The sequence below is a fragment of the Alligator sinensis genome, unplaced genomic scaffold (assembly GCF_000455745.1).
Source record: "Alligator sinensis unplaced genomic scaffold, ASM45574v1 scaffold445_1, whole genome shotgun sequence".
Classification (NCBI taxonomy): Eukaryota; Metazoa; Chordata; order Crocodylia; family Alligatoridae; genus Alligator; species Alligator sinensis.
The window spans coordinates 60509-87445 of record NW_005843254.1 but is presented as its reverse complement, the minus strand read 5'-3'; the positions used below and the strand labels follow the sequence as shown (position 1 = coordinate 87445).

Here is a 26937-nt window from a genome sequence, read left to right as displayed (position 1 = left end):
CTGATGGCAGCCCACTTGATATCATTGCTCTAGATGGAGACAGGTGGGATGGGAGATCCTCCCCCTGAGCAGGGGGGTGTACTACATGTGACCTCCTGAGGTCCCTTCCAACCCCCATTGTCTAGGAGTCTAGGACCAGCTGGGACAGATGATGTGGCATTAAGATGAGAAGAGACTTAACCCTTTCAGAAACATGCCAAAAATACAGCTGGTCATTCATGCCTCCTTCCGCCCATCTGTCTACAAGTCTTTTTGTGATGACCCTTTCCCACCTGCAGTCTGACCACATACTTTTCTCAGCTGCTCCACTCTCAAATACTGGGGTAATTTAGCTGAGGTTGCTTTTGAAATAAAGAAATTCCCCCCCCCCCCTTTTTTGGCCCCTCTACCTTGGGTCCTTCCCTCCTCTCCTTAAAACGGCCATGGAAATGTCTTTCTTTCAAAGATGTATCCTGGGTCAGTTTGAATGTTCACATAGTCCAATATTTGCATTTCCCCCCCTGGTTCTTTTATAATGGGAACTTTGTCACAGGTCAGCACAACACACAAGCCTGGTGTCCCTGTACTTTTTTGTTTGCTGGACAGTGGTGATACTATAAGAATCCTGGATCTTGCTTTTTTTTTAACCTCCTCAGGAAAACATATGAATACTACAAGTTTCACTTTGTAAACCTCCTTTGGTATTGCACTGCGAGCAGAATGGGAACAATTTGGGATTTCATAGTCCAAAACACAGAGGCAAGGAAACCAGATCCCTTTGTGCAGATGTTTCCTGCACCTCCAAACTAGCTGGCTCTCGGGGCTCTCTACAGCTCTCAACAAGCCTGGCTCCCCCACAGCCCATTCCACTCGCTTAATAAGAGTATCCTAGATTTCCAAGGAGGATCTTGATAAATTAATGATGACAAGATCTGTTCATCTCACTGCATAACCCAAACCCCACAAAGCCATGGGATGACCCTCCCTCCTCTGGTTTTCTCTAGTTAGTGTTGTACATGTCTGGGTGATCCTATCCTGCACGGGGGGGTATAGAATTTAAAATCTGTATAAGTGCCAAATTAAAAGTATTTACACAGCTAAGAACCAGCTGGGTACTTAAAAGTGCAAAAGGATTTGGCCCTATACATACAAGTGAACAGAGCATGTAATTGGGTGACTGGAGAGCTGGATGCTATTCCTGACTCCACGCCTGGCTCACTAAGTGTTGAACACCCTGAAGAGAAGAGGAGTTGTGTTTTGTGAAGAAGTCCAGCATCTGTAATCCTTAGGATTAGGAACCAAGCCACAACAGTCTGATAGTCTCTCTGTAATCACAGGTGAAACGAGGTTGATGACACCTGTTCTGTGAGGCTTTATCCAATAGGATTTCGTCCAAAAGTCCATGCACAAGAAGAACACTCCAGCCCAGATGCTCAAAAGTACTTAGATACCGAATTCCCATTTAAGCACTTAACTCCCTTTGATTTCACTGAATATAATGGTTATACTGCAGCTCGGTTGGCAATACCATTGAGAAGCTGGGCCTTAGTGACTTCAGTGTAGGAGTTTTTACCCACGTTAAAACTTTAGGGTCATGTTGCCAGGGCCAAGTCCTCAACACATGCAACTTGGCAGAGTACCAATGAAGCTGACAGGGCCACTCCTATTTATGACTGCTGAAGAGCTGTCCCCTTATTAGTTTTATAAAGCACTTTAAGATCCCCAGGTGAAAGATGCTTTGCAAATACAACTATTGCTTAGAATATGCTACGATTGCATTACCTGCCATTTACAAGCTAAAACTAATTGCAGGTAATAATAATTCTGGCAAGTTCAGGAATTCGTCTTTGTCTCTGTGCTTGTTTGTTTTCTTCCTTTTGCCGTGGATTAGCTCATTATGAAAGCAGCCCTGCAGAAAAAAGAGTCAGTAAATCTCATTTATTAATTGCTTAATTACTTCAATCACTTGAAAAATATTCCAGCACTGCTATTTCTGATTGCTGACAGCCTGTGGAGTAGCACTTCAATCAGCAGTCAATTACAAAGGACTAGGTGGTGAGTTGGTGTGCCATGCCAGGCACTAAGAGCTCTCCCTTCAACCCTGTGGGCACCCCACATAAATCCCCTCCTATGGCACAGATGGGAGGGCTAGGGGGCAGGAAGAGCCTTAGCTATCCCCACCTACTCCCTGGCTAGATCAGCTGAGCCAGTATAGCATATAGCACAATTTGATGCTCTTAGTGACCAAGGAAAAAGTACTACCCTATCCCAGAGCAAGGAGGAAAGCAGAGAGGGAATGACACTGAAGAGGTAGGGCTCTGGGGCGCAGTACCTCTCGGGCCGGCTCCTGCCACCATGAAACCTCTGCAACGCTTCTTGCTCTCAACTGTGCCTGAAGTCAGTCTGGCTGAAAGGCTTTTTATAGAGAACGCACGGCCATGGCAGCTGCAGGCAGAAAAATAAAAGCCACTCGTACAACCTAAGTGGCCATAATTATTCTGAAGTAAAGAGTTAGTAACAGGACTCGGGAACCTGGGGTAGGTAGGAAAAATTGGTCTTAATTAGATAAACACACAATATCTGCTATTGCTCCACATTTATGTTGTTAAGAAAACATATGTCCGAGAAACCAATGTTGTTGTCTCTCCCGTTGTACGTCAGGGTCTAAACAACTGGGTTATTGTTTTATTAAGGGAGCGCATTCCCTGATTGATGACTTCATTCGCAGGATGACCTTGTCATTGTTTTCTCAAGTACTTGTAATTGTTACAGTGGAGAACATTGGGCTTTAATTATCTGTGCTAAAAACTCATACACTCTGGTTACACTCTGCTGATTGTATTGGATACACTGCAATATTTATTTGCCGAAGAGGGAAAAATGGCAATGGCAAGTCAGTCTAAGGACTCTCACAAGAGAAAGTAATGGTGGATATTACAGGTTCCTAAAATACTGTAATAGCATACAGTAATTCAAGCAACCCTGGTAATCAGTTGATGCTTGGGTCCAGTACAGATTACCTGCTATTATATCAAGCGGTCTCTCAATCTTGAGAATATATCTGTTAAGGTATAAACATTTAAGTGCAAGAGGTACAGAATGTGAATACCACGCATTGGCAAGCACTGCGTGCTGCAGAAACGTTATGACTTCTTAAACTTATTGGAATGTAATGTATTCATTCCACATGTCCAGACAATGCTGATTACTACAAGACTTTCTTTGCTGTCTATGCTCATTATAAATAATTTCATTCAGATAGGCTTTCTACAGACTGTAGCTCCCACAAGGTTTTCCCACCAGCAGCCTGAGCCCAAAGTCCTTACATTCCCAAAGCCCCCGGGGACATCAGAGGTTTACAGAGGAGCACAAAGGTTACAAGATGGGGCCCAAAGACATAAAAGAGCAAAAGGATAATGCTGTGTGCATCTGCATGATGGAGAGGCTTTGTGTGAGTGTATATGTGAGGTGTCATAGAAAGATCTATATTGTTACATAAAAATCTATTTGTGCCATGTCAGATCCCATATTACATTGTTATAACTATGTGAAAGCCTTAGGGATATGTTGTCAACTCAGTGCATGTGGAGTTACACAAGTAATATCCCACCATCCAAATAAGCATACATCCAGTGAACTCCAGTGACTTGGGCTGTTTCCTATGGCCCAAACCTGGAGTCCTTACACATGCAAAACTCCCACTGACTCAGAGAAACTTCCCCTTCCCCATGTTATATGGTTTCAATAGAGGCACTTCAGCAGGCCTCTCACTTTAAAAGAGAAGGGGCTGCCAGCAGAAAATGAAAATGCCCTGGCCCCGGCCGTCATAGGGTCGGAAGGGACCTCATGAGATCATCTAGTCCAGAGGTTCCCAACCCCCGGGCCACGGCCCGGTACTGGGCTGAGAAGGGCTGGCTGCCAGTCCTCAGGAGAGTTGACTTACTTCATGGTTAGGGCTGCCAGGCTCTGGAATGGGCTCCCAAGGGAGGTGGTGCTCTCCCCTACCTTGGGGGTCTTCAGGAGGACGTTGGACAGACATCTAGCTGGGGTATTATGATCCCAGGACTCATTCCTGCCCTGGGCAGGGGGTCAGACTTGATCTGTTCAGGTCCCTTCCGACCCTAGAAACTATGAAACTAAGTGACCAGCATACCGTGGAGCAGCAGCCAACCCTTGTTTATACTGAGTGTAAAAAAGGGTTGGCTGCTGCTCTGCAGTATGCTGGTCACTTCCAGACTGCAGTTTGCAGGTCCTCAGTTTGCCGGTCCACGGTCACTTTCGATCCATGGTTTGTCGGTCTGTGATCTAAAAAGGTTGGGAACCCCCTTTAACCCCCTGCTCAAAGCAGGACCATCCCCAACTAGATCATCCCAGCTGGGGATCTGTCGAGATGGGCCTTAAAAAAAGCATCGTAGCTCAGCCCCTGGCATGGATCTTTGAGAACTCCTGGCGCGCTGGTGAAGTGCCCGACGATTGGAAGAAGGCCAAGGTGGTGCCTATCTTCAAGCAAGGAGGAAAGTAGATCAGGCAAACTACAGGCCCATCGGCCTGACCTCTATCCTGGGGAGGGACTTGGAAAAGATTATCAAAGAGGCCATCCTATACAGGCTAGATGACGGCAATATCCTGAGGGATAGCCAGCACGGGTTTGTTGCGGGTAGGTCGTGCTTGACCAACTTCATTTCCTTTTATGACCAGGTAACCTATCACCTGGACAAGAGGGAAGAGATTGATGTCATATATCTTGACCTCAAAAAAATGTTCAATCTGGTTTCCCACGATCACCTCTTGGCAAAACTGGCTAACTGCGGCCTCAACCTCACCATGATCCGCTGGCTGGGGAATTGGCTCCGTAGCAGGACCCAGAGGGTGGTGGTTGATGGAAGTCAATTGTCATGGTGCCCTGTGACCGGTGGGGTCCCTCAAGGCTCCGTCCTTGGGCCTTTACTTTTTAACATCTTCATCAATGACTGGTGTCAGCAGTGGGCTGGCTAAGTTCGCTGACGATACCAAACTCTGAGGTAAAGCATCCACATGTGAGCACAGGAGGGTGATCCAGGCTGACCTGGACAGACTCAGGAAATGGGCGGACAAGAACCTGATAATGTTTAACACTGAAAAATGCAAGGTTCTCCACCTTGGGAAGAAAAACCTGAAACATGCTTATAGGCTCAGCAGTGCTACACTGGCTAGCACTACGGATGAAAGTACTTGGGGGTCATCATTGACCACAAGATGAACATGAGCCTGCAGTGCGATGCTGCGGCTAGTAAAGCGACCAAAACACTGGCTTGCATCCATAGATGCTTCTCAAGCAAATCCCGGGACGTCATTCTCCCCTTGTACCCGACCTTGGTGAGGCTGCAGCTGGAGTACTGTGTCCAGTTTTGGGCTCCACAATTCAAAAAGGATGTGGAGAAGCTTGAGAGAGTGCAGAGAAGAGCCATGCGCATGATCAGAGGTCAGGATAACAGACCTGATGATGAAAGGCTGAGAGCCATGGGACTCTTCAGCCCAGAAAAGCGCAGGCTCAGGGGGGACCTGGTGGCTGCCTATAAATTTATCGGGTGTTCACCAGGATCTGGGGGAACGTCTGTTCACCAGAGCGCCCCAGGGGATGACAAGATCGAATGGTCACAAACTCCTCTGAGACCTTTTCAGGCTGGACATAAGGAAAAGCTTCTTCACTGTCCAAGCCCCCAAGGTCTGGAATAGCCTGCCATCGGAGGTGGTTCAAGCACCCACTTGGAACGCCTTCAAGACATTTTTGGATGTTTATCTTGCTGGGATCCTGTGATTCCAGCTGACTTCCTGCCTTTTGGGCAGGGGGCTGGACTCAATGATCCTCCGGGGTCCCTTCCAGCCCAAATGTCTATGAAATCTATGAGAAACTTCCAAGGATGGAGCTTCCACCACCTCTCTAGATAACCTGTTCCAGTGTTTCACCACCCTCCTAGTGAGAAAGTTTTTTCCTAATAACCAACCTACACTTCCCTTGCTGCAACTTGAGACCGTTGCTCCTTGTTCTGTCATCTGCCACCGCTGACAACAGCCTAGCGCCATCCTCTTTGGAACGGCCCTTCAGATGCAAGGGTGGGATTGCTATCAAATCCCCCTCAGTCTTCCCTTCCGCAGACTAAAGAAGCCCAATTCCCTCAATCTCTCCTCAGAAGTCACGGTCCCCAGCCCCCTTTTGTCATTTGCCAAAATCACCTTTGGCATTTTTCAAAATAGCTCTGTCTGATGACTTCCAAAGCACACTATAAAATCCCTTAATTTTTGTGGGACTTGGGGAGCGTGGGGAGGAAATGGGTAGCAAGGCTTAGTGCTTATGCAGGTAATACAGTTTATATGTTTAAAATATATTTGGTAAAGAAGATTAGAGACAAAATACCAGGTACAAAAGGCCTCTTGAATCTACTGGTGAAAGAAATGAAACAAGAGCCTTTGTGGAAACTGAAGCTAGGAATTCACATAAGAAATAAGACACTTTTTTGTTAAATGGGGAGGAGCATTAATATTGGAACAAGCTACCAAGGAAAGGGGCTTCTTAATGTTCCTGTTTCTTAATGTCTGCATATCAAGACTGGATTCCTTCTGACCCATATCGTTTAGCCAAACATAAATTTTTAGGCTTAATTTAAAGGTAACATGATAAACGGTAATGAACTATCATACATAAGAAGTCAGACTGGCTAAGCTAATGGTTCCTTCTTGCTTTTAGATCTATGAATCTTCAAAAAATATATAGATTTCAAAGGGAAAGATGAGACTGGTGGTTAGGGTATGGTCTCTCTCTCTCTCTTTTTTTTTTTTTTTAATTGTGTTTTGAATTTCAATTATAGGCATCTGGAACCCCAGAGAGGCACTTTGTTGTATTATTATAAATCCAAATAAAATAAAGAGGGGCCCACTGAGAAGCCTACAGGAGACAAATGTTGTTAACCATGTTGTTGACTCCTACTTCTCATTCATGGAAGAAGCGAGTTCTTCAGAGGGATGCAAAATAAATTAAACCAAATTTTAAATCCAAAAATGTGCAATAAAATGTCATGTGAAGGGAATGGTACATTTAAAGAGATCCTTGCTCAAGATGCATCCTTTCTGAAGTGTCATCATGAATGTTGTTGCTAATGACAAAATTAATATAATAAATGTTGCTTCTCAGTTTAATATAATTTCCAAGATTCAGATTCTGTTGCCTTTACTCGCAATAAGTAGTAGCTCCTATTGGTCTATATCAGGCTTTTCATAAATTAAAGTACAGTACTACTTTATCTGAAAAAAGGAGAAAAATCTTCCCGCTTATTATTTAAAATGCAAACAGACATTGCAGATTAGATTAAATGAGATGGATAAAGAAGCATTGTTTCTAAGCACACATCATACTTTAGGGAACTCTGGGTCCTGATCTGGATTTTGTGATTAAGTCCTATTCTGTTTTAATTCTTGAATCACTTTAACCACTGGCATACCTGTGAGTCTAATTTCAGATAGATAGGTAGATAGATAATACAGGACTGTGTGCTCGTATTTTTATATGCGTTGCATTTATCATGAACAGAATACTGTACAAAGCTATCTTAAAGTTGTCTCTGTCCTTAATTAAGCCAGTTAAACATACATGTATCTATTAGGAATACTTTATGATCCATCATCTCAGCATAGCAGTTTAGAAAGAAACGTTTGACATATAAAAACACTGATGCAAACAAAGTTAATGTGTAGTTAGTTCATCTCAGTTCACAGAACACAAATTCGATAGTGAAAAGTGATTTGGAAGTCATTTCATTTGCTATTAAGTTTTACACAATGTGGCAGCATTAAATAAAGTGCATGCACTAAAGCCCATTCTTTTTTGCTAGTTTCAATTAAATCAAAAAGGGATTGCAATGTGAGTTGACCCAAGCGATAGCAAGGTAGTCGCACCAAATTCTGAGCCACAGCCAACTGGAAGATGTTGCTTTCTCTTTGCACACCTTTCCACACCATCCTGCCATCTATGATTCTGAAAAAAAAAAAAAGAGTAGCTGAAAGTTATTTAAAATGAAAAATGGGGATAGTCATTGCCAGTATACACACTTTGGAGTGGCTTGTATTTTTCTACTAATGTGACAGACACTTAAATGAAAGAAGTGAATTCACTGCTACAATAAAACAGTGGCTCAGTCTCCCTTACCCTTATTTTATTTCTAGCAACAGTAATAAAATGGCTGTTTATTGAGCTTTTCTTCACTCTTTTTTCCCCCTTTTGCTTCACAATCAAACGAAAATGTTATTTATGGGAAAGTAAAATAACTGATTTTATTAAACTCTTGTTCTCGTGGTTTTACAGTAAACGATGGCAGGATTTTATATTTTAAATGGTGAGGATGACAATGTTCTCTGCTTTGAAAAATGCTTGGATCCATTGAAAGGGTGGGGTTTTCACCCAGAGGATCAGCCAGAAATGGAAAGCCAAACCCAACTGTGGCAAAGCCAAAATCACTCAGCATGGGATAATGATGATGAGCTTGTGCTAATTATTTAATGTGGCCATAAAACTTGAAAGGGTAACAGACTAATTCATAAATATAACATGTACTTGTGCACAGCATGTGGTTTTACTGTTGTTTCTCCATCCTCCTGAGGGCGAGCTGACAATGCCAAGTGAAATATTAAAGCTCAATACAGAGATATATTTGCACAGAGACAGGGTTCGCTGGGCTGACACTCCGTGTTACTGAGCACCCACGACTCCCCATGAAGTCAATGGATGATATAGGTGCTGCTCAACCCTTTGCAGACAAAGGCCTTGAAAGTCATCCAGCACCACCTAATGCAGCTGAGAGCTAATAATTCCCTGTGGATCCTCCTCTGCAGCAACTAATGAAAAAGTCACTGACAGCCAACAGCAGTGCAGCCCAAGCAGAAGCCAAGGGAGGCAGGTACCTGGAGAACAGGAAGGAATCATGCCACAAATAGCTCCTGTAAAATTAGATCACAACTCATCTAAAGAAAGAGAAAAAACACTCTTTATAGATCCACCATAGTCCACACCCTTCCCAGATATCCCTGTCTCACAAGGGTTTGTCTTATAGGAAGCCTCCAAAGGTTGGGCTAGAGGACTTGTCCAGCCTCTTCAGCCCTATGCCATGCATTGCTCAGTTAGAGGGAGCACTGCAAGCCAAATCCCGTTGCCTTCATTCAAATGCATATTTCCATTAACCCTGGCGGGGCTCTTCTGTGAGTTAGTCATCAGCTCATCTCCTCAACAGCCTTCTTCATTTAATCCTTCTGCAGAAAGCGTCACCACCGATATTTGTTTCAGTAAAGCTATTGATTTCATATCGTTACGACTTCTGCTACAGTATTTTGGGTCACAAGGTCATGTGACCCTGCCTCATCCAATAGCTACTTGGTCAATAGCATAAAAAACCTCAGTATTGACTCCTGGACAAATGATTGTGCAAAGAAAATGACCCGACATCAGTCAATTGGATTGTGTTTGGCAACCCAAGGAGGTATAAAGTGAATCTGTGCAGATAACTGGGTCAGCCTGGTAAAGATACATGTGTCATCAGGTTTAAAACAATGGATCCCTTTAAAAAATGAAATGGAGCAGTCTTTGGGGCTGATCCAAGACCCCTTGAAGTCAAGACTGCTGTCAGGGTCTGCAGGCTTAGAATCAGACCAACTTCAAAGCTCTTGAAAGTTGCTTTCCTCGTTAGACTGGTTAGTATGTGCATATATCTATTAGGAATATCTTATCCCACAAAGGGCAGGACCAAAGGCAGTGGGTTTAAATTAGAGCAAAACAGATTTAGTTCCAATCTCAGGAAAGCCTTTCTAAGCTATAAAAGCAGTAGGACAATGGAGCAAGCTGCTGAATCTCCTTCACTGGGGATTTTCAAGACGAGGCTGGATAAACCCCTGGCTGGCATGGTTTAGGAACTGGGAATCCTGCATCTGTGCAGGGGGTTGGTTTAGATGACCCTTGACGTCCCCTTCCAGCCCTGTGGTTCTTCCTTAGCATTTAAGTTTAAGAAACATTTGACAATAAAAACACTGGTGCTGCGGTCGGACTGGTTCTCCCATCCATCTCCTCAGATAAAACTATTTGAATGTATTTAAACTATTTGGCAATTATTGGAGTGACCTGTAAACGTGCCATCAAGTTCTGCATCATTTAGAGCCTTGCGTGTTGTCACCGAGGCCAGGAAGAACATAAGGGTCACTCAGCACAGGATTGCTTTATTATTATTAATATATTATTGCTGAGGGCCCAAAACAAGTCCCTTAAAAGAAAGAAAGAAAGAAAGAAAGAAAGAAAGCCACAGGCCCTGCTCCAAAGAGTGTTCAGACTAAATTCATATATCACCCCATAGGAATACAGCATAAGGAGACAGCAAGGAAGGAAAGGTTAGTCAGTTAATGGGGTTATTCAGTAACATGGCTTGGAGCTTCTATGGAAAAACTAGCGTGTGATAGTACCCTTAAAGACTGCTTTGTAATACATGAAGGCAATGCATGAGGGCAACATGAAGGCTGAGCTGCTAAGGGCAGTTTTGCCATTTATACCTTCAGTGGAATCCAAAGGAATTAGTTTTAATGGAATAAAGTTCCTTTCTACCATATCCACATTTGCTTCTTCAGCCAACAGATGTAGAGCCAAGGGAAAGATTTATTGAGAGCTACTTGGATCATTTAGTATTTTTAATATTGCTCTTTATGATTTCTGTGGTCCTGAGAAATATTCAGGGAACTTTGCCAGTGCTGGAAAAAGACAGGAAGCTTGCCCTGAAGTTTTGAATCTGATTTAATCAAATACTGGAATGAAGGAAAACACTGAATGATAGTGCAAATACTTTGAGGACAAGGAATAAGCAGAGAGGAAGTTGGGTTTTCTTTTTTACTTTTTTGTCTACTTTGTGTTGTTGAAAACTTAGGGGCTTCAAGTATATGCATTATTTCATCCTCATTCATTACTGTGGTTGGGGAAGATGCTGTTTAGTCACAGGGCAAGTCAAAGTTCATTTAGAAACTGGAATTCCTTCAGTGCATCTGATTACAGCCTTCATCCATTATCCAATCGTTCAGCATAAATAATAGTGGACAACACCAGGAGTCAGGAATTTTAATTGTCATCTTTGAGTCTGGTATAAGCTTGCTAGGTCACCACAGGTACGGCATTTCTAAGGTAGGATCTATGTCAAAAGTCAGTTGTGAGGATTTGGCTTCTAGCTATAGTATATGCAACAGTATCTGAAGCCCTTTGTGATCATCCCATATAAGTTTCATTAAGAGCAAAAAAATGTATGATTAAAAAAGCACAGGGCTAAATAAAGATGTTACTGGAGGTTCTTCACCATAAACAGCTCATATTTGGGTGATTTTCCTGATGAATCAAAGTGTATTTGAGCAAAGTGTGCCCTCTCACCCCGAAGATTTGGTAAAATCAAACTCCTCCCTCATCTGTATCCCTAGAGGGGTAGTGCTTTGTTTTCCCTTTTATTTCCTTAACTGCAATTAATGTGTTAGCTGCCACTCCTGGTTAAAACAGCTCAGGATCTTGGCATCAATTCTTGGCTACCAAGGACAATAATTCATATTGATTTAAGAACTCATTTCTCTTGCATGTAGAAACTAATGGAGCACACTTAGATTCCATATTATTTTGGCTATCAGTTCCAGCACCTCCTCCTACCTATAGCCCCAAATCCTGGTCCCAAATTACTTATTCTTTTGCATAGCCATGAAATCAAAGACATTTTTAATACCCGGTTGCCTTCATGCCAATATACCCCATCCCATTGTGGATCTGTAGAAAACAGGTCCTATTTCAGTGAAAAGATAAGATTTTCATCTACACAGGAACACCATCTATAAAGTGATATTTAAACAAAATAATTATCTTTGTGCGTTAAGAACTAAGCCTGAGCCTTCAGTCCTTCCACATACAAAAACCCACAAATATTCCAATGAAGATTTAGCATACAAATTTGGTAAAACAGTCACTACTGATTTTATACCCCATAGACAATATAATTTTCTTCCACATGTAGTCTTCCCTATTTTCTTAGCTCACAAGCATTTTTTTCTGTAGATTTGCCTCTACAGTAATAGTGTATCAAAGTTGTCTAATATACTTCCCTGCAAAAATCTGGTATGCACTACAAGGATTTGTTGCAGCAACCTGCCTGATGGCTACTCTGAAGATTGTTTTAAATTAAATAGTTCTTAAGTTAAAAAAAATACTTCCAACAGAAATCATTTGAAAAGTCCGTTTCTTAAAGAAACTCATTAGTCTCCAATATTTTACTTGGGTTCAGCTCAAAATTTGCAACCTGCATTAATAACAAAAACAGACTGAATCCCAACTTTCCAAAATTCAGGAAGTTAGGATTTGTTTTTCAAACTCCCAAATTAAGAAGAATTTGTACCTGGAACTTTGGTTTGATCCCCTTGTAGAGGTCATACACTTGATTCCATATCGCCTTTCATCCTGCGCAGGCCTTTACATTTGTGCAGGGTGGAAAGCTGTAAAATGCTATGGGCCTGCTGTATTAACACGTTATATTAATTTTGCCCAGACATAAATGGCTATGGAAGGAGCAAAGCAGCTGGACAATAAGCCATGGCGTTTTGCTTCAGACCTCTCTCTTGCATTTCGGGGCCATGTCCCACAGGACACTTAGCACATGTTAAATGCACTTAAAATGTGAATGTCCGCACCTTCAAGCAGTAAAACATGTGCTAAGTGCACCGATATCATAACAAAGGTACACCTCTTTGGGTGAGGAGTATCTCCAGATTGTATTAAGTAGCGTGTTCAACTACCGTCTGTGTTCTCCATGGAGATAGTATAAGCAATTTGTGGTACTCCAGCATCCTAGGACGCACTGTTCCCAGCCCCTCCAGTCCTGCCCCAAGGGCTGGTCTATCCACCCTTCCAAACTCTACTGTCCTGGAGGGTGATATCAACCCAAAGGCAAAACCTCCTCCCACCCAGAGATATGTGACCACAGTCCACATCATATCACTTTGGTCACTAATTAAAAGCCTGAAGGTTTGCTAAGGCCTGCCACCTTTACTTGAGTGGTCTGGTGTGAATAGCGAACACCTAGCTTCACGACCTGGACTGAACCAGAGAATATCCTCCTTGGATCCCTGCAGGAGGACCATGAACTGGAGTCACAGTGAGATGCTGAATCTTATCACAAACCTTACTTTTCCCATTACTACCAAGAATGAGAAGGGCATCTGACAAAACCAGGCAGTCTAAAAGCACGTTGTGGCCCAGATGGTAGCTCAGAGGCACCGGCAGGATTGGCTACTGATCCACACTAAAATCAAGTGTATGAAATCACAGTATTTCAGAGGCAGGGATACAAGGAGCTCTCAAGGATCCTCAAAGTAGACCATGCCATTGCTTCTTGCCCCACTGTGCACTGCACACCCACGGGCCCACTGCAGTATGACAACAATGAGGAAAACAACCTGCTACCAAAAAGGTCATGGAAAAGCATAAGGATGCCTGCTTAGTGGACTTGTTCCCCACCTAGACCGCAGATAAACAAGACAGGGACAGCTCAGACAAGACCCTCATTGAGCAGGTGGATGTGGACAACCCACTACCAGTGACTGCTAAGTTTCAGCAAACTCTGGAGGGAAAGGGTAACTGGTGGGGTGACCTGGGGTTCAGGGGATATCTCATGGCAGTCAGTGGAAGTCTGGTGCACCTGCCCTACCCCACGCCCAGACAGCTCCACCTAGCAATAGCAGCTCACAGCCTGCCCCCTTCCAAATGTCCCAAGTGCACTGGGGTAATCTGATGAGCCACCTCCACCCTGGCCCATGGCTGTTGATTAGTGCCAATTGAATTCCATGTGCCAGCACCTAGGGGAGGGCTAGACACCTCCCATCTCCATGACTATGATCCAACCTCCCAGGACAGCTTTTCAAGGGACCAGCACACAGAAACACACAATCTAAAGCTTTTATTTAGGCACATCTGAGCACGAGCAGAGAACTCTGATAGCGGGGGAGGTGTTGACTGAGAAGTTTCCTAAGCAGCTTTGAAAAAGTACATTAAAGGTACAGTGTGGTGAATGAAAAGTTCACAACCAGTCAGATTGCATCCATCCAGCAGACATTGTCCCACAAAGTAGTAAGCCAAGGCTTCCATGTCCCAGTGGCATGACAGGAGGCCTGCTTGCCAGCATTGTAGTGGTTGAGCTCATAAACTGTGCATATAGGGTCCGTAGGGTGAGTCTACATGTCGCTATCCGGCAACGTTGCTATGGCACTGTGCTTTAGCACTTCCTTTTGTAAGTACTAAAGAATGGCGTAGTAACTGCCTGTACGCCATCACGCACAATTAAATTTCACCACTTCATCACCATAGCAGCAGGGTAAAATGTGGGAGCGTGCCACTACTGCGACGTAGTTGCCAATCATGTGTAGACCCAACCAATCGCTACATCACTGTAGCATATCATACGGCCATGTAGCACATTGTACAGGAGTGTCGAGCAACATGTAGATACGCCCATCATAAACATGACCGTGCAACTGCCCCAAATGTGCTCTAACTTTAATACTGCAAAACATCCCGCACATTTAAGGACCCCAGGCAATAAGGCCCCTGGTGTAGACAAAGTAGCCGACAGAACCACATGCTACCAAGACTAGATTATCTCTAGTACCCATTCTAGCTCATTTACAGCTACCTGTCATGGGTCTCTGGGACAAGTATGTGTTTGTACAGTTTGTTTTGATGGTTCACGTTGAAAGGTTTTTTTGGATGGTTTCTTTTTCTAATGGGGAAAGTGTTCCTGGTTGGACTACAGAGGGGTTGGGTGTAGGCTGGCTCGTGGCACTCTGCCCTCTGGATTTTGTCAGAAGGGATCATTTCCTGAGGACACCCGCTCTTTCTGGAAGATGAGAAGAGGCAATAAAAGCAGTAGGCCTGTGCGAAATGGGTAGTATTTGCTTTGGATTCGGATTCGGCCAATTTGGGGGACAGTGATTCAATTCAGTGTCCCGAATCTATTTGGCTGAATCTGATTTGGAAATACAACTGCTGCCGAATCTCCGAATCACCCAGGCCCATCCTCCACCCCTCTCCCAGCCCGGTAATGGTTGCCCCACCCATCCCAGCTCCTGGCACTTGGGTAAAAACAGCTCCAACTCACAGGGTGCTGCTGGGGGGGATTTGGGGGACAGTGATTCAATTCAGTGTCCCGAATCTATTTGGCTGAATCTGATTTGGAAATACAACTGCTGCCGAATCTCCGAATCACCCAGGCCCATCCTCCACCCCTCTCCCAGCCCGGTAATGGTTGCCCCACCCATCCCAGCTCCTGGCACTTGGGTAAAAACAGCTCCAACTCACAGGGTGCTGCTGGGGGGGCAGTGATCCAGCTCCAGCCCTTTAAGAAAAAAAACCCCAAAACCCCCAGACTCACCATTCCTGCCTGGCAGGGGGTGATCCCTGTTGTCCCCACCATGTGGGGAGCTCTGCATGAGCCCCTTGAAGCCCCAAGGCCGCTGCAGGAGTGGTGAGTCCTAGGGTTTTTCCTCGGCTTTTTTTTTTTCTTTAAAAGGGCCAGAGCTGGGGCAGGCGAGGCAGCCGTGGGGGGGATGAGGGAGCAAAGAGGGGTCAGGGGGCTCATGGCAGAGCCCCCCATATAGTGTGGGTCAATGGGTAGCAGCAGACATTCCCCCTTACCCCCCTACCCAGCAGCTCCTGGTGAGTTGGGGCTTTTTTTTTAAAGCACAGGGAGCTGGGACAAGCATAGCACCCATGGGGGTTTTGGGGGAGCAGGCAGGGATGGGGAGGCTAGGGGAGCAGGCAGGGGATGGGGCCTGGCAGGGGTCCCGTCCCCCCATGGTCCCCTCCCCCAGCCCTCCCTCCCCTGCCCCTATTTACCAGCTCCGAGTCCAGCTGCAGCCACTGGGGACTGCCCGAATCATCAAAGCTCTCCGAATCTTTTCCAAAGATTCGGAGAGCTTTGAATGGATTCAGACCTTTTAATTGGTCCCCGATTCGATTCGGATTTGGAGACTCAGCCACTGCATCGGGCCAAATCTCCTCCGAATCAAATCAGCACCCAAAGCTTTGCACAGCCCTAATAAGCAGGGAGGCTGGGGAGTGTGTGTGCCTGCCAGCCTGCAACCTGCTGGAGTCCACTGAAGCCCAGAGAGCAGAGACAGGGGAGTCTGCCACTTGGGGTCTGAAGCTGAAAAGGCAGGAAATGTAGGGCAAAGGCAATCCTCCTGAGGGCCAGCAAAGAAGCCAAGACCTCCAGGGGTGAGGAGAGGTTTGCTACTGAGACAGTAATGATTCCGGCCTTCTATAGACCCAGAGACTATAGAGTAGTCTGCTTGATCTAGGAAGCTGCCTGCAACTGGAACCAGCTGTGGACTGAGATGTAAATGCTGACCAGGCTTGAGAATGAAGTGTTAGGAGTTAGGATGTTTTGAAAAAAAATATTGTATGCTCTGTCTGCCCCAGTTCCACTGTAGTGTTTTGTCCCTAACCATTAAAATTGGTCTTTTTTTATCCCCCCAAAATCAGCTGTCCTTAGCTGACTTGGGGTCCTGTCACAATATGTGAACACTACTCTGCAGTACAGATAAACCTATAGAGCTCCCAGTAGTGGAATAAGGTATTATAGAGTGTTTGCATTCTGGTGACATCTAGATACAACCTCCCATCTAGAGAAGTATGTCCATGTGGGGATTTATAGCTATAGTGATATAATTATACCTGTTTAATTATGCCAATAAGTTTCCACACATAGACAACACCTTGTTTCTAAAAAAAGCAAAAAAGTCTTGGCCTTCCAATAGCAACATTTTAGACCAAAATCGCAGGTTGCACCTGTCAGCCAATGGAGCTATTCTGATTTATACCAGTTCTAGAGTTAACCCTTTGATTTAATTCTCTTCTCCAATTCTAAATTTGATTTAATTCTCTTTGTGTCTCTAAATTAGACCCAAAAGGATCATCTGTCTTCACCATGTCTATATTTAAAAACCCACAGGTGTTGAGGATCACAAATCAGTCTGAGAAAATGTACATTAACACTGATGAGTTTTTCCTACCTACGAGACCAACTCCATCCCGGAGTAACTGAAATTATTTCAATCAAGTCACATTAGGGAAGAAAGAAGTTCTGGTGATGGTAGAGGTTCCTCAGGGTCATGAAACCAAGACATGACTATGTACATAGCCTGGAAGTATTTGCTGTAGCTCAGCACATTGCTAACAGGGCCTGCCCAGAGCACTCCGTCAATATGGGCAAATTAGGAATGTGGCAGTCTTTATTTAATTCACCAGGTTTATTGTAGTGGCCAATTAAGCTAATAGAAGTAGGATTTTGGCACCATCCTTTATTACCAAAATGAAAAGCCTGGCAGTCCACACACCCCTAACTGAACTAGAATCACAATGCAAGCAGTGACATGGAACAGTGACTGAACTACCCCACCAAAACTAAGAAATGATAGCAACTTTATTAGCCTTCCATTTAACAAGCAAATGCCAATAGTACATCCCTTTGCTCCACACATTAACTGACTTAGAAAATGAAATCTATGGCATAAAAACCACAAAACACACACCACAAGCTTTACTTCTAATGGATCTGGGTGCAACTTCTGAAATACCTCAACACGCGCAAGGAGAAAGGGTGATCTAGTGAAGGACTGGCCAAGGACTCCAGAGACCCAGCTTCAACAGCATGTTCTCACATACACAGACTTTTCTGTATGACCCTAGCAAGTTGCTAGGAGCTAGATCCACAATGGGATCCAGGTGCCTTAAGTCCAAAATGGAGATGCTGTTTAAGCCTTAAAGTGCATATTTTTTACCAGTAAGATTTCTGGGAAGCCTTAGGGCTATATGGCTGGGTACCTGGAGCACTGGGACTCCACAGATTAGGCATTCTTCTGCCTCTATCACCTACCCAACCAGACCCCATAAGCAGTCTCTGAGCTTACCTGCCTGATTAGGCCCTGCCACAAGACATAGCAGCAAGGTCCTCATTTTATACAGCGCCTCAGTTATTTAGAGCACTCACATAGGGTGGGGGGAGTTCCTGGTGAAGCTGTTTCACTTTCAATAAAATATTTAAATATTCATTGGACAGGACAGCCTATGTAGGAATAAGTACAGCTCTATACCTTAAGGGTTAGGGTACTTACTTCAGAAGGCATTAGATACTACTGGCCTATTCATCCTCCAGTGGGTGCCCTAAGAGGTGTGTCTACACTGCACGCTAGCTTTAGAAGAGCTAACACAAAGAGCAGCTCAATGAGGGGTAATTTATCCTGGTTCTCAGCCTTGGAGGTCATTAGCCTGCTGTGCCCAGGTGGTAGAGATCAGCCTAAATTTCACATACCTAGGTTCCAGCCCCTGCTGGTTAATATAACATTTAGCCATTGGAACATAATTAAGTGTTTTATATTGAAAAGTCATTTCAAGTCAAGCAGGAACTGGAGCTGTGGTCTCCCCTTTCCCATGTGAGTGCCCTACTCAGCAAAGAGAAATAAGACATGTGAGCACCCTAGTACCTACCACTTGTGGAGCACAAGGAGGCAGCATGTTTAATCAGAGTAAAATCATAGTAGCACTTTCCATGAGTTGCATTCCCATTTTGTGTGTCTGCAAAACTATTTCAACCCAAATCAAAATGTAGCCTTACAAAGTTGCTTCTGTGAGAGGCCTGAAGTGGGGTGTTAGTGTGCCTACAAAACAAAATAAACGAAGTCCCTGAGCACCTGAAATTCCTGGTTGCTAAGCTGACTCACCAGTTCAGGAAGGATCAACACCATGGCAGAGTTTGCTTTAGGCACTAACCTTGGAGCACGATTATTTATTAAAAGGAAACTTAGTCATAAGGGGGGAGGGAAAGATGTTAAACATATTCTTCAAAGGACTAGGCTTGGGCTTTTATAAAAATTTGAAGCCAAATTCAACCTCACATTTCCCAGAATTGCTGAGAAAAAAAAAGACTTGTTTTTTATTGTGCTATGCCTGTGCACCATGTTAGTCCTCCTTGTGCACATCATACACAAGAGATGATTTTCCACCCTGCATGAATTGAGTCTAACTGGACACTAGCACATGAGAAGGGTCCTTATTTTATCGTTGTACGTAGGTGCTCAGTAGGAGGCCTCTACCTAGGTATTCATAAGACTCCTTGAACATCTGATCATTTCCCCAGTATTTATAAACAGGAATAATAACAATCTCACACTCAGTCAATTGATTAACTTGATCAATTTATAGGCTTTTGGGGAGTGGGGAGTAATTTATGAAGAAATATTGAAGGAAAGCTAACTTAAGAAATGAATTATACCTTTCTTTCTGCAACTAATGAGTTTCGTGACTATTTCTGTCTTGCACTCCAGTCACTTTTCCAGGACCTGTGAAAATGCCATCTCCCACCATCGCGGACTTCGTCCTATTTGTCAGCAGTGTCATTGTTCCACCAGACTGTCGCTGTTGTGAAAGAGGAAGAGGAAGCCAAAAGCAAAGAAAAGGATCAGGTGGCTGGCACCAGTCCTATGGAAATCTTTGAATATAGTGATGAGGCCTTAAGGTGGAACCTGTAAGCAACGGGTAGTCAACGGGGAGAGTTGAGCAGTAATGTCCTCCTGGTGGCCTATTTATTAATCGGGTGGGCTGGTATAGTTGATGCCAACTGAAGCTTCATAAATGTGTGTGGCTTCATTCCTAGATAAGAGTTGTAGTGATCAATGTAGTTCACTGTGCAGAACTCTGTTTCTGTCAAGATGAGGTACCAGCTTCTGGCCAGTCACTGATGGAAGCCTCCTTTGCTTGTGCTTCGGTGGCTCTTTGCAAGTACTGAGCAAACCAAAAGGACTCCAAAGGTGTGATCCAGCTGACCAGTCTGCAGGTAAATCCTTTCTGTTCTAAGGAAAGTTACAGGAGTCAAGGTCTTTGAAACATTTCCTTCTTTCCATCAGCTTCACTCCAGCTTCACCTGAAGTCAGCTTTAGCCAGCTACTAAAGGTGCAGGTCCTGTCTTTGGCTAGACATCAAAAAACCTAAGAGAGGGAGCTATATCTAGTGAGTGCATAGAGCTGTGCAAGATCTACATTGTGCTGCTGCTTATGCCCACATTGACTCACCATGTCACCTGATGGTTTGGTATTAATGTTAAATAATACAAGAGAGTGGACCAAGGCTTGTGGGACTGCACCAATAAAGGCTTTAGAGATGAAGGAACAGTTTTCCCTTAAAACCCCACCACATTCACTCTGAAAAGGAGGACATGAACCATCTCAAGACATTTCTGTTCACCTCTGCAGCTTCAAGGAGACATGGAGAGGCTGGGGAAAGTCTGGCTAGACCTATTTTAGACTGCTGAAATCAAAATTGAGCAAAAACAATTGCCAAAGAAATGCTGTTTAGTATTAGACAAATAGAAAGACAAATAGAAAGATAAAAAGGAAAACTGTTCTCTGGCTAATCTGAGCAGAACTGGAAAATTTGGTTCCTTCATCATCTTGTATGACAGGGATGTTGTTCAACACATCCGCCTTCTTCAGCCTGCAACTAATAAGGGTGGAACTAATGTGATAAATAATACACCCCTAGAATAAGGATTATTATAGCTGCACAAGGAGTGTTTTTATAATCGATGTAAAATAGGTATAGTCCTGTATGTCACACCTAGAATATTGGTTAGTAACGCTGAGCAAGGAGACGGCTTATAATTCATGTAGCCTGACCTGAAATTCATTTGCAGAGAGCTATTGTATGTGGGAGCATGCGCAACACAAGCAGAAACACCGTATGGATTGTTGATGGATATGTGCAAGAAATATATATCTGTTTTATGCGTGTGCGCTAATTGTATACATGTCAATAATAAATATATAGCACACACCTATACAAACTAGATGTAAATGCAACTTATCTATAATCTCTTTGTCTATATCTATTTATAGGTGCATAGGTATAACTATATCTGGTTTATGTGTGTGCATGTGTCATATGTATAATTGCGTGTGTTGGTACTAGGTGTAGAATGACTGTAGAATGGGTGCATATGCAGCTGATGTCTACATGTCAGCATGTTCGCAAACCTACATGATTGGGGGATTTGGATCACCCCAAAGGCTGTTTAGGGTCAGGTAGGACTTGAAAAGTCAAGCCTGTGAGGAGGAGGTTAGGAGCACCCAGACAGAGGGACTGACCTCCACCACTGCCTACCATGGTGGTGGATTCCTACCATGCCAGCTTCCAGGGAAACACTGCAGATGCTTATTTGGATGTCGTGTTGAATCCCTTAATGCAGATTTAATCATTTTTTGCATACAGTGGCTTCCTGGGTTCTGTAACATGCATTCAAATCCATCGTTTGTGGAAATAAAGAGCCATTTAAGAAGAAGTGGGGAGAGGCTCTTAGGAGGACACCCTCTCGCCCAGAGATGAGAGCAGCAGAGGTGTGTGCAGTGGGTCTGCTCTCCCTCTCCCTCTCCCTCTCTCTCTCCCTCTCTGTCTGAAGTCTGTTGTATATTTGTTCCTTCACGGCTCCTCGTCCTTAGATTAGATTTCTCCTTTCTCATTACCAACCTTAATAGACCCTTCAGACCTCATTCCAGCCCCAGATATTATCTGACCCGTATAATTAATTAATTATAGCCCAAATATTATAGATTATTAAAAATAGCATAACTAATAGTGTAATATCTCAAGCTGTCGACTTTAATAGTCAACATTGTCTTGGTCTCTCTTATCAGGCTGGGACACCCGGTGAGAATATTGATTTCTGGTAATTTTAACCATCATCTGCCATCCTGATGGGTAATTGTCAGATTTTCACCAGAGTCAGAGCTCATTTGAAATCGTTAAACCGTCGGCAGGGCTCACAGTTGATCTTAATGTTTCCTTTTTCTCCCCCTTCAATATGTTTCAGCAACAGAGAGGAAAATAAATAGAGAGAAAGAGAGAGAGAGATGCTTGCGTGCGAGCCATCTGATTTCTCTTTTATTTATTCCCTTTCCTCCTTTGTGCACTCTCTCTGGAGTCGGGGAGAGCAGTGGGGCTGTTTTAAGGCTGATTTCTCCCCCCCTCCCCTTTCTTCCCTCTCAGCCCCTTAATTTTTCTCTTCAGCTTCCCACCTCCATACCTACACCCAGGAGCCTTCTCCAAAGCACGTGGCCGCGGCCAAGCCCGGTGCCTTCAAAGGAGCAGATCCTCACCCAGCTCCTGGGCAAATAAATAAACTAGATTGTTTTTTCCCCACATGCAAGAGAGGGGGGTGGGGGGTGACTAGCATCCTCTCTAGCACCCCTTCTCTCCCCTGATCCTCTTGCAAGCTTAGGAAATAAGTCTTTAGAAATGGGCTTGCAAGAAGAGAGAGGCTGGTTTTTACCCCGCTCTTGACCCTGGGGAAGCAGTGATGCCGGAATGGAGATTGCAAGGCTGGGCTCCCCCACCGCCCCGCGGGAGAAAGTCCCCCGTGCATCTGGACTGTGTCCAGTGCTGATGGCCGAGGTAAACCGCCTCCCGGGTGAGTGTGTCCTGCAGCTGCCAGGGGACCCCCGCCCGGGGCATCGCAGGCGACGTGCCCGCACTGCCGCGCCGTGCACTTGCCCGGTCCCGGTCCCGGTGCCTCTCCCACGGGGTCGGGACTGGGGTGGGTGGGGGGAGTTTATTACCTCCCCTGAGCCAGCGCGATCAGCTTTCAGGAGGTGTCTGAAAAAGAGCTCTTTCCCCGAGATAAGTGACAAGAAGCCACTTGATTAGTATTTTACAGAAACTCCAGGGGCCAGGGAGATAAGCGCCCGGATTAAGGGACGGGACCAGGAATTGGGCCAGCTTCGTCTTGCAAGGGACCCAGGCTCGGGGCTGCCTCTCCGGGAGGTCCCTCGGGGATCCCCCAAGCCCCGGCCCCGGGCTCCGCGCTTGCACCGCCCCGGCCCCGCAGCCCTCGCCCCCTGCGGCGGGGCTGAAACTCGCAGGGAATCGGCCACAAAGAAGAGAACAGTTTTAATGGATCCTCCGAGGATTCCCCTGGAGCATTATTTAAACTTCTAATTATGATTCATGTGTGTGATAATATTAATTTAATAATCAAGGAGCTGTGCAGGAAGCATTAACCTCAATTAAGCTCATTACTACCCTAACCTGGAATCCCCTGGGCTTTTAAATCTTCGACTATGAGGACCTGACATTGTATTGATAGAGGGCGAGATCTGCTTCATAATCTTTTTTTTTTTTTTTTCCCCCTAATCATTTTACTTCTTGGATGGAGTTAATTAATTCTTTGACTTTCGCTCGGATAACATGATCCGCGACCGGGCTGGGGGCGCGCGGCAGCACCGGGCGGAGCGCGCCCCCGCACCCCGCGGCAGTGGGGGCAGATGGACAGTGCATTGCTCCGCGATTGCTCTCTTTCCGCTCAGGGAGGGAAATGTTTGGCTTGCAAAAAGTAGAGGGCACAGATCAAGAAACTGCGGGGCCCCTTCTTCCTTCCTTCCCCACGCTTCTCAGCTCCTCCGAGAGCGGGGCACAGCTCCCAGCTCCCCCAGCCCCGCTGCCCCTCCTCACTCGTGCTCCTGGGGCTTCGTCTGCCCGCGTCCTGGTGCGATCGGGGAAGGGGCTGGGGGTTTCGAGCAGATTTCTGCAGGCTGCGCGGACAACGCCGGGAAGGGGCCGGCGGGGCTTTGCTTCCGGGCTTGATCTTAGCCGCAGACGTGGCCTTGCCCTTGGGGACACAGCCCTCTCCCTGGGAAGGGCCCGGGGGCTCAGGCAGAAGACGGGTCAGGAGCCCGGGGGGGGGGGGGGGCTGGGCCCTCCGCTGTCTCCTGACCCCTCACTCGGGTCCAGGTCGCTGCTGAGCCCGTGTCCGCCTGCCCTGCGGGCCTGTGCCCTTGCCCTGCTCCCGGGCGACGTCCCGGAGCCGTGCGGCCCGTCGGGTTTCCCTTGCTCCAGCCCCCCGTGTTCATGAGTCGGTCCTTGCACCTTCCCCCGTGTTCATGCATCGGTCCTTGCACCTTCCCCCCGTGTTCATGCGTCGGCCCGTCGGGTTTCCCTTGCACCTGTCCCTGCCCCGCGTGTCCATGTATCCGAGTGCCCGTCCCGCCCCGCAGGGGCTGCTCCGCGGGTTCACGTGCCAGGGAAGGGGAGGGGAGGAGGGGACGGGCCAGGAGAAGGGAGAGGGCTGGCTGAGAGGAGTTGGGGGCCTAACTGAAAATTAAAATGGGGTGATTAGGGCCCGGTGTGGGGGGAGAGGGCAGCTGCTGCCTCTCCTCCTCAGGGACAGGGGTAGGGGCTCGGTGGTGCCACCTGCCCCCGCGTGCAAAGCGGCCAGGGCCGCGGGGGCAGCAGGAGCATCCCGGCCCGGCTGCGCTGCCTCGGCCCAAGCCCTGCAGAGACGCGCGGACCTTGCATTTCCTTTCGGTGGAGAAAAGGACCGTCCAGGGCAGGGGGAGGTGTTTTATTACCGCTGAGTTTGCTTCGTCCCGCGACCCCCGTCCGCTTCCCCTGGCCCCTCTCGTGCTGGGGGACGGGGCGGCCCCGCGTCCCCCCGCAGCGAGGGGCCAAGTGGTCGCGGGAGAGATATGACATGTCACAACTCATCTAGCGCCCCATAATCAGCGCTAACTCGGTGGCGAGCAGATAACCAGAGATGGCAGATGGATGGAGATTGCACAAATGAGGCTCTAATTGACAATCAATTGTGATTAGGAGCAATGGGACGTCTTCATGCCGCGCGCCGGCCAACAAAAGGAGCCGGTCCCCGGGGAGCCGGGGCCCTCGTGGGAGGCAGCGCGGGGCCCCGCTGGCCCTTGGGACCGGCTCCGCGCCACCCTGCCCCGCGCCGGGGTCGGAGGGAGGGAGGCTAGAGCAGGGGGGACCCCGCTGTGTGCTCCGGGGGCATCCAGGGCTTCACATGCGCTTTGCAGCCTCCCCCCAGTCCAGCCTTGAACTGTGCAGCCGTGTTAATGGATTGATCTGCCTCCGACTGCGGCCGGGGGGGGGCTGTGCTGAGACACTGGAGGGCAGAGTTTTAATTAGTCCTGGAGCCCATCTCGGTGGGCCCGAGAGAGAGATCCTTGCCCCTGCCCACCCCCAAACCCACCCCGGAGAGGCACAGACGAGACGATTCCTCGGGGAAATGTGATAAAGTCAAGTCATTGGCATGTCCCTAAACCCATCTCCTTTTCATAAACAATATCCCAGAGAGGCGGGAGCCGGTACGAAAAGAGAAATCGCTCCGAAAGCAGATCGGAGCCGAGCCCCAGATGCAGGAAGGAGGGAGGGAGGGAGGGAGAGACTTAAAAAAAAAAAACCCAACCAAATACACATATAGATCTATACACAAACTTGGCTCTGCCTGTGTTTTTGTGGCACATGGTCCGTAAGGTCAGGAGTGGGGGGCGGGGGGAGGTAATTACCTACACATGATCGGAGATTATACCTACTACTTCCACCCAGGAGGTGATTTATAATTTAAAGATAAAGCATAATAAAGTCATAAAAGAGAAAGGACACTGTGGTGGTGTCTGATTAAAATCTAAGGGCTGGTGTATAATATATGAGACGGAGCTGCTGGGGGATCCAGCGTTGCGGGAACTCCCCTGGGCCCAGCCCGCTGATGGGCTAATCATGTCCAACCCCTACCAAAATTACAGCTGATTGTTTTACCCATTATTTCTCCCAACTTTTAATTTCTGCTTTCCAAAGGATCATTGCCCGCGGTAATTGCAAAGGACCTGTCCTTGTATGTGTCACAGCCTCAAAGACAAAAAAAAAAAGCTAATTTTTCTTTTATGCTTTCGCTATTTTCCTACCTTTTTTAGGGGCGGGGGGGGGGGGGAGCTAATTCAAGCTAAGCGGTGAGTTGGACATCCAAAACAAGAGGGGAATTGATATGATCCGAGCACATGTACACACCGAGAGAAAATCAGCTAGGGGAAAAAGGAGGGTTTTGGGAGGGAGTTCAGAGGTAACTCTTATTCCAATATACCCCATAAATAAATGCTAATAAAGGAATACTTTCTGAGCTACGTTTATTGCATTATTTCTACACGGGGAGGGAATAGATTTCCCCCCAGTCCCTTAGAATATATCGATCCTCATGTTTCGCCTCGCGCTGTTTAAACGTATTAATTTGGTCTCAGCCGCCTGGGCACTTTCATTTGATATTTAATTTTAATTAATGAGTGCGTTAAAGGGAGCAGTGAGAGGTGGGGGGGGGTGAGGACAACGTGTGGCTGCGTGCTCCTGCCTCGGTGCTGCCTCACTCCAGCCTCTGTCAACACATTTTCTTCCGTGGGTCTCATTTAATAAGAGGAGGGGAGGAAGGAGAGAGCCAGGTGAGAGGGCTCGCACTTGGGAGCCCGGGCTTGTCCCTTGGACCCTGCACCCGCAGTCATTAGGAGAGGAGAGCTGAAGAGTCCCATTTTGCGCCTCGAATATCTTCTTTATATTGATCCCGCAATTATTTAAAAGAAAGCATCATCTCCTCCCACTTCTCCAAATAAGGCTATTTAGATGCTTTCCAGATGAGTGGAGGTGTGCTGGAACAGAGCTGACAGCTAAGTATATCACAGCCAACACTATCCTTCACTCGCGCTGCCCCCTCCACCCCCCCAGACACACACTTCCAGCTCGTCTCTCCTCCAGTGATGAAGATTACAGACTATTATGAGCAAGGGATTAATTTGTAGCCAATTACAATCCACTGCTAAATATGAATGCATAAATAAGACCCAGCCGTGCCTCCGTGTACATGAGAGAGAGGGGACCATAAATGCCTAGGCGACCCTGGGAGGATGATGAGAAGGAAGAAGGAGCAGCTGAGCGGAGCCTTTGAGTGAAGCATCACCTTGTGACTCGCTTGGTCCACGGGAGGATCCAATCCAGGTCGGAGCTGGCCAGGAGAAATCCTGTGGCTCCCTGTGGCACGGGGGGAGCCTGCCTAGAAG

The 26937-nt window shown here is 46.3% G+C and overlaps 1 long non-coding RNA gene across 2 annotated transcripts; it reads right to left on the bottom strand.

The window, feature by feature from the left end:
* Positions 1–1822: 1822 nt before the first annotated feature.
* Positions 1823–18250, bottom strand: LOC102369786. Of its 2 annotated transcripts, XR_001359142.1 has the most exons (5): positions 18172–18250; positions 17968–18082; positions 7909–7987; positions 2312–2424; positions 1823–1888 (listed from the first exon to the last, which is right to left on the bottom strand). It is a non-coding gene; the product is annotated as an uncharacterized LOC102369786 (long non-coding RNA). The 2 variants fall into 2 exon arrangements; XR_001359143.1 differs by lacking the exon at positions 17968–18082.
* Between the last annotated feature and the right edge of the window lie 8687 nt (positions 18251–26937).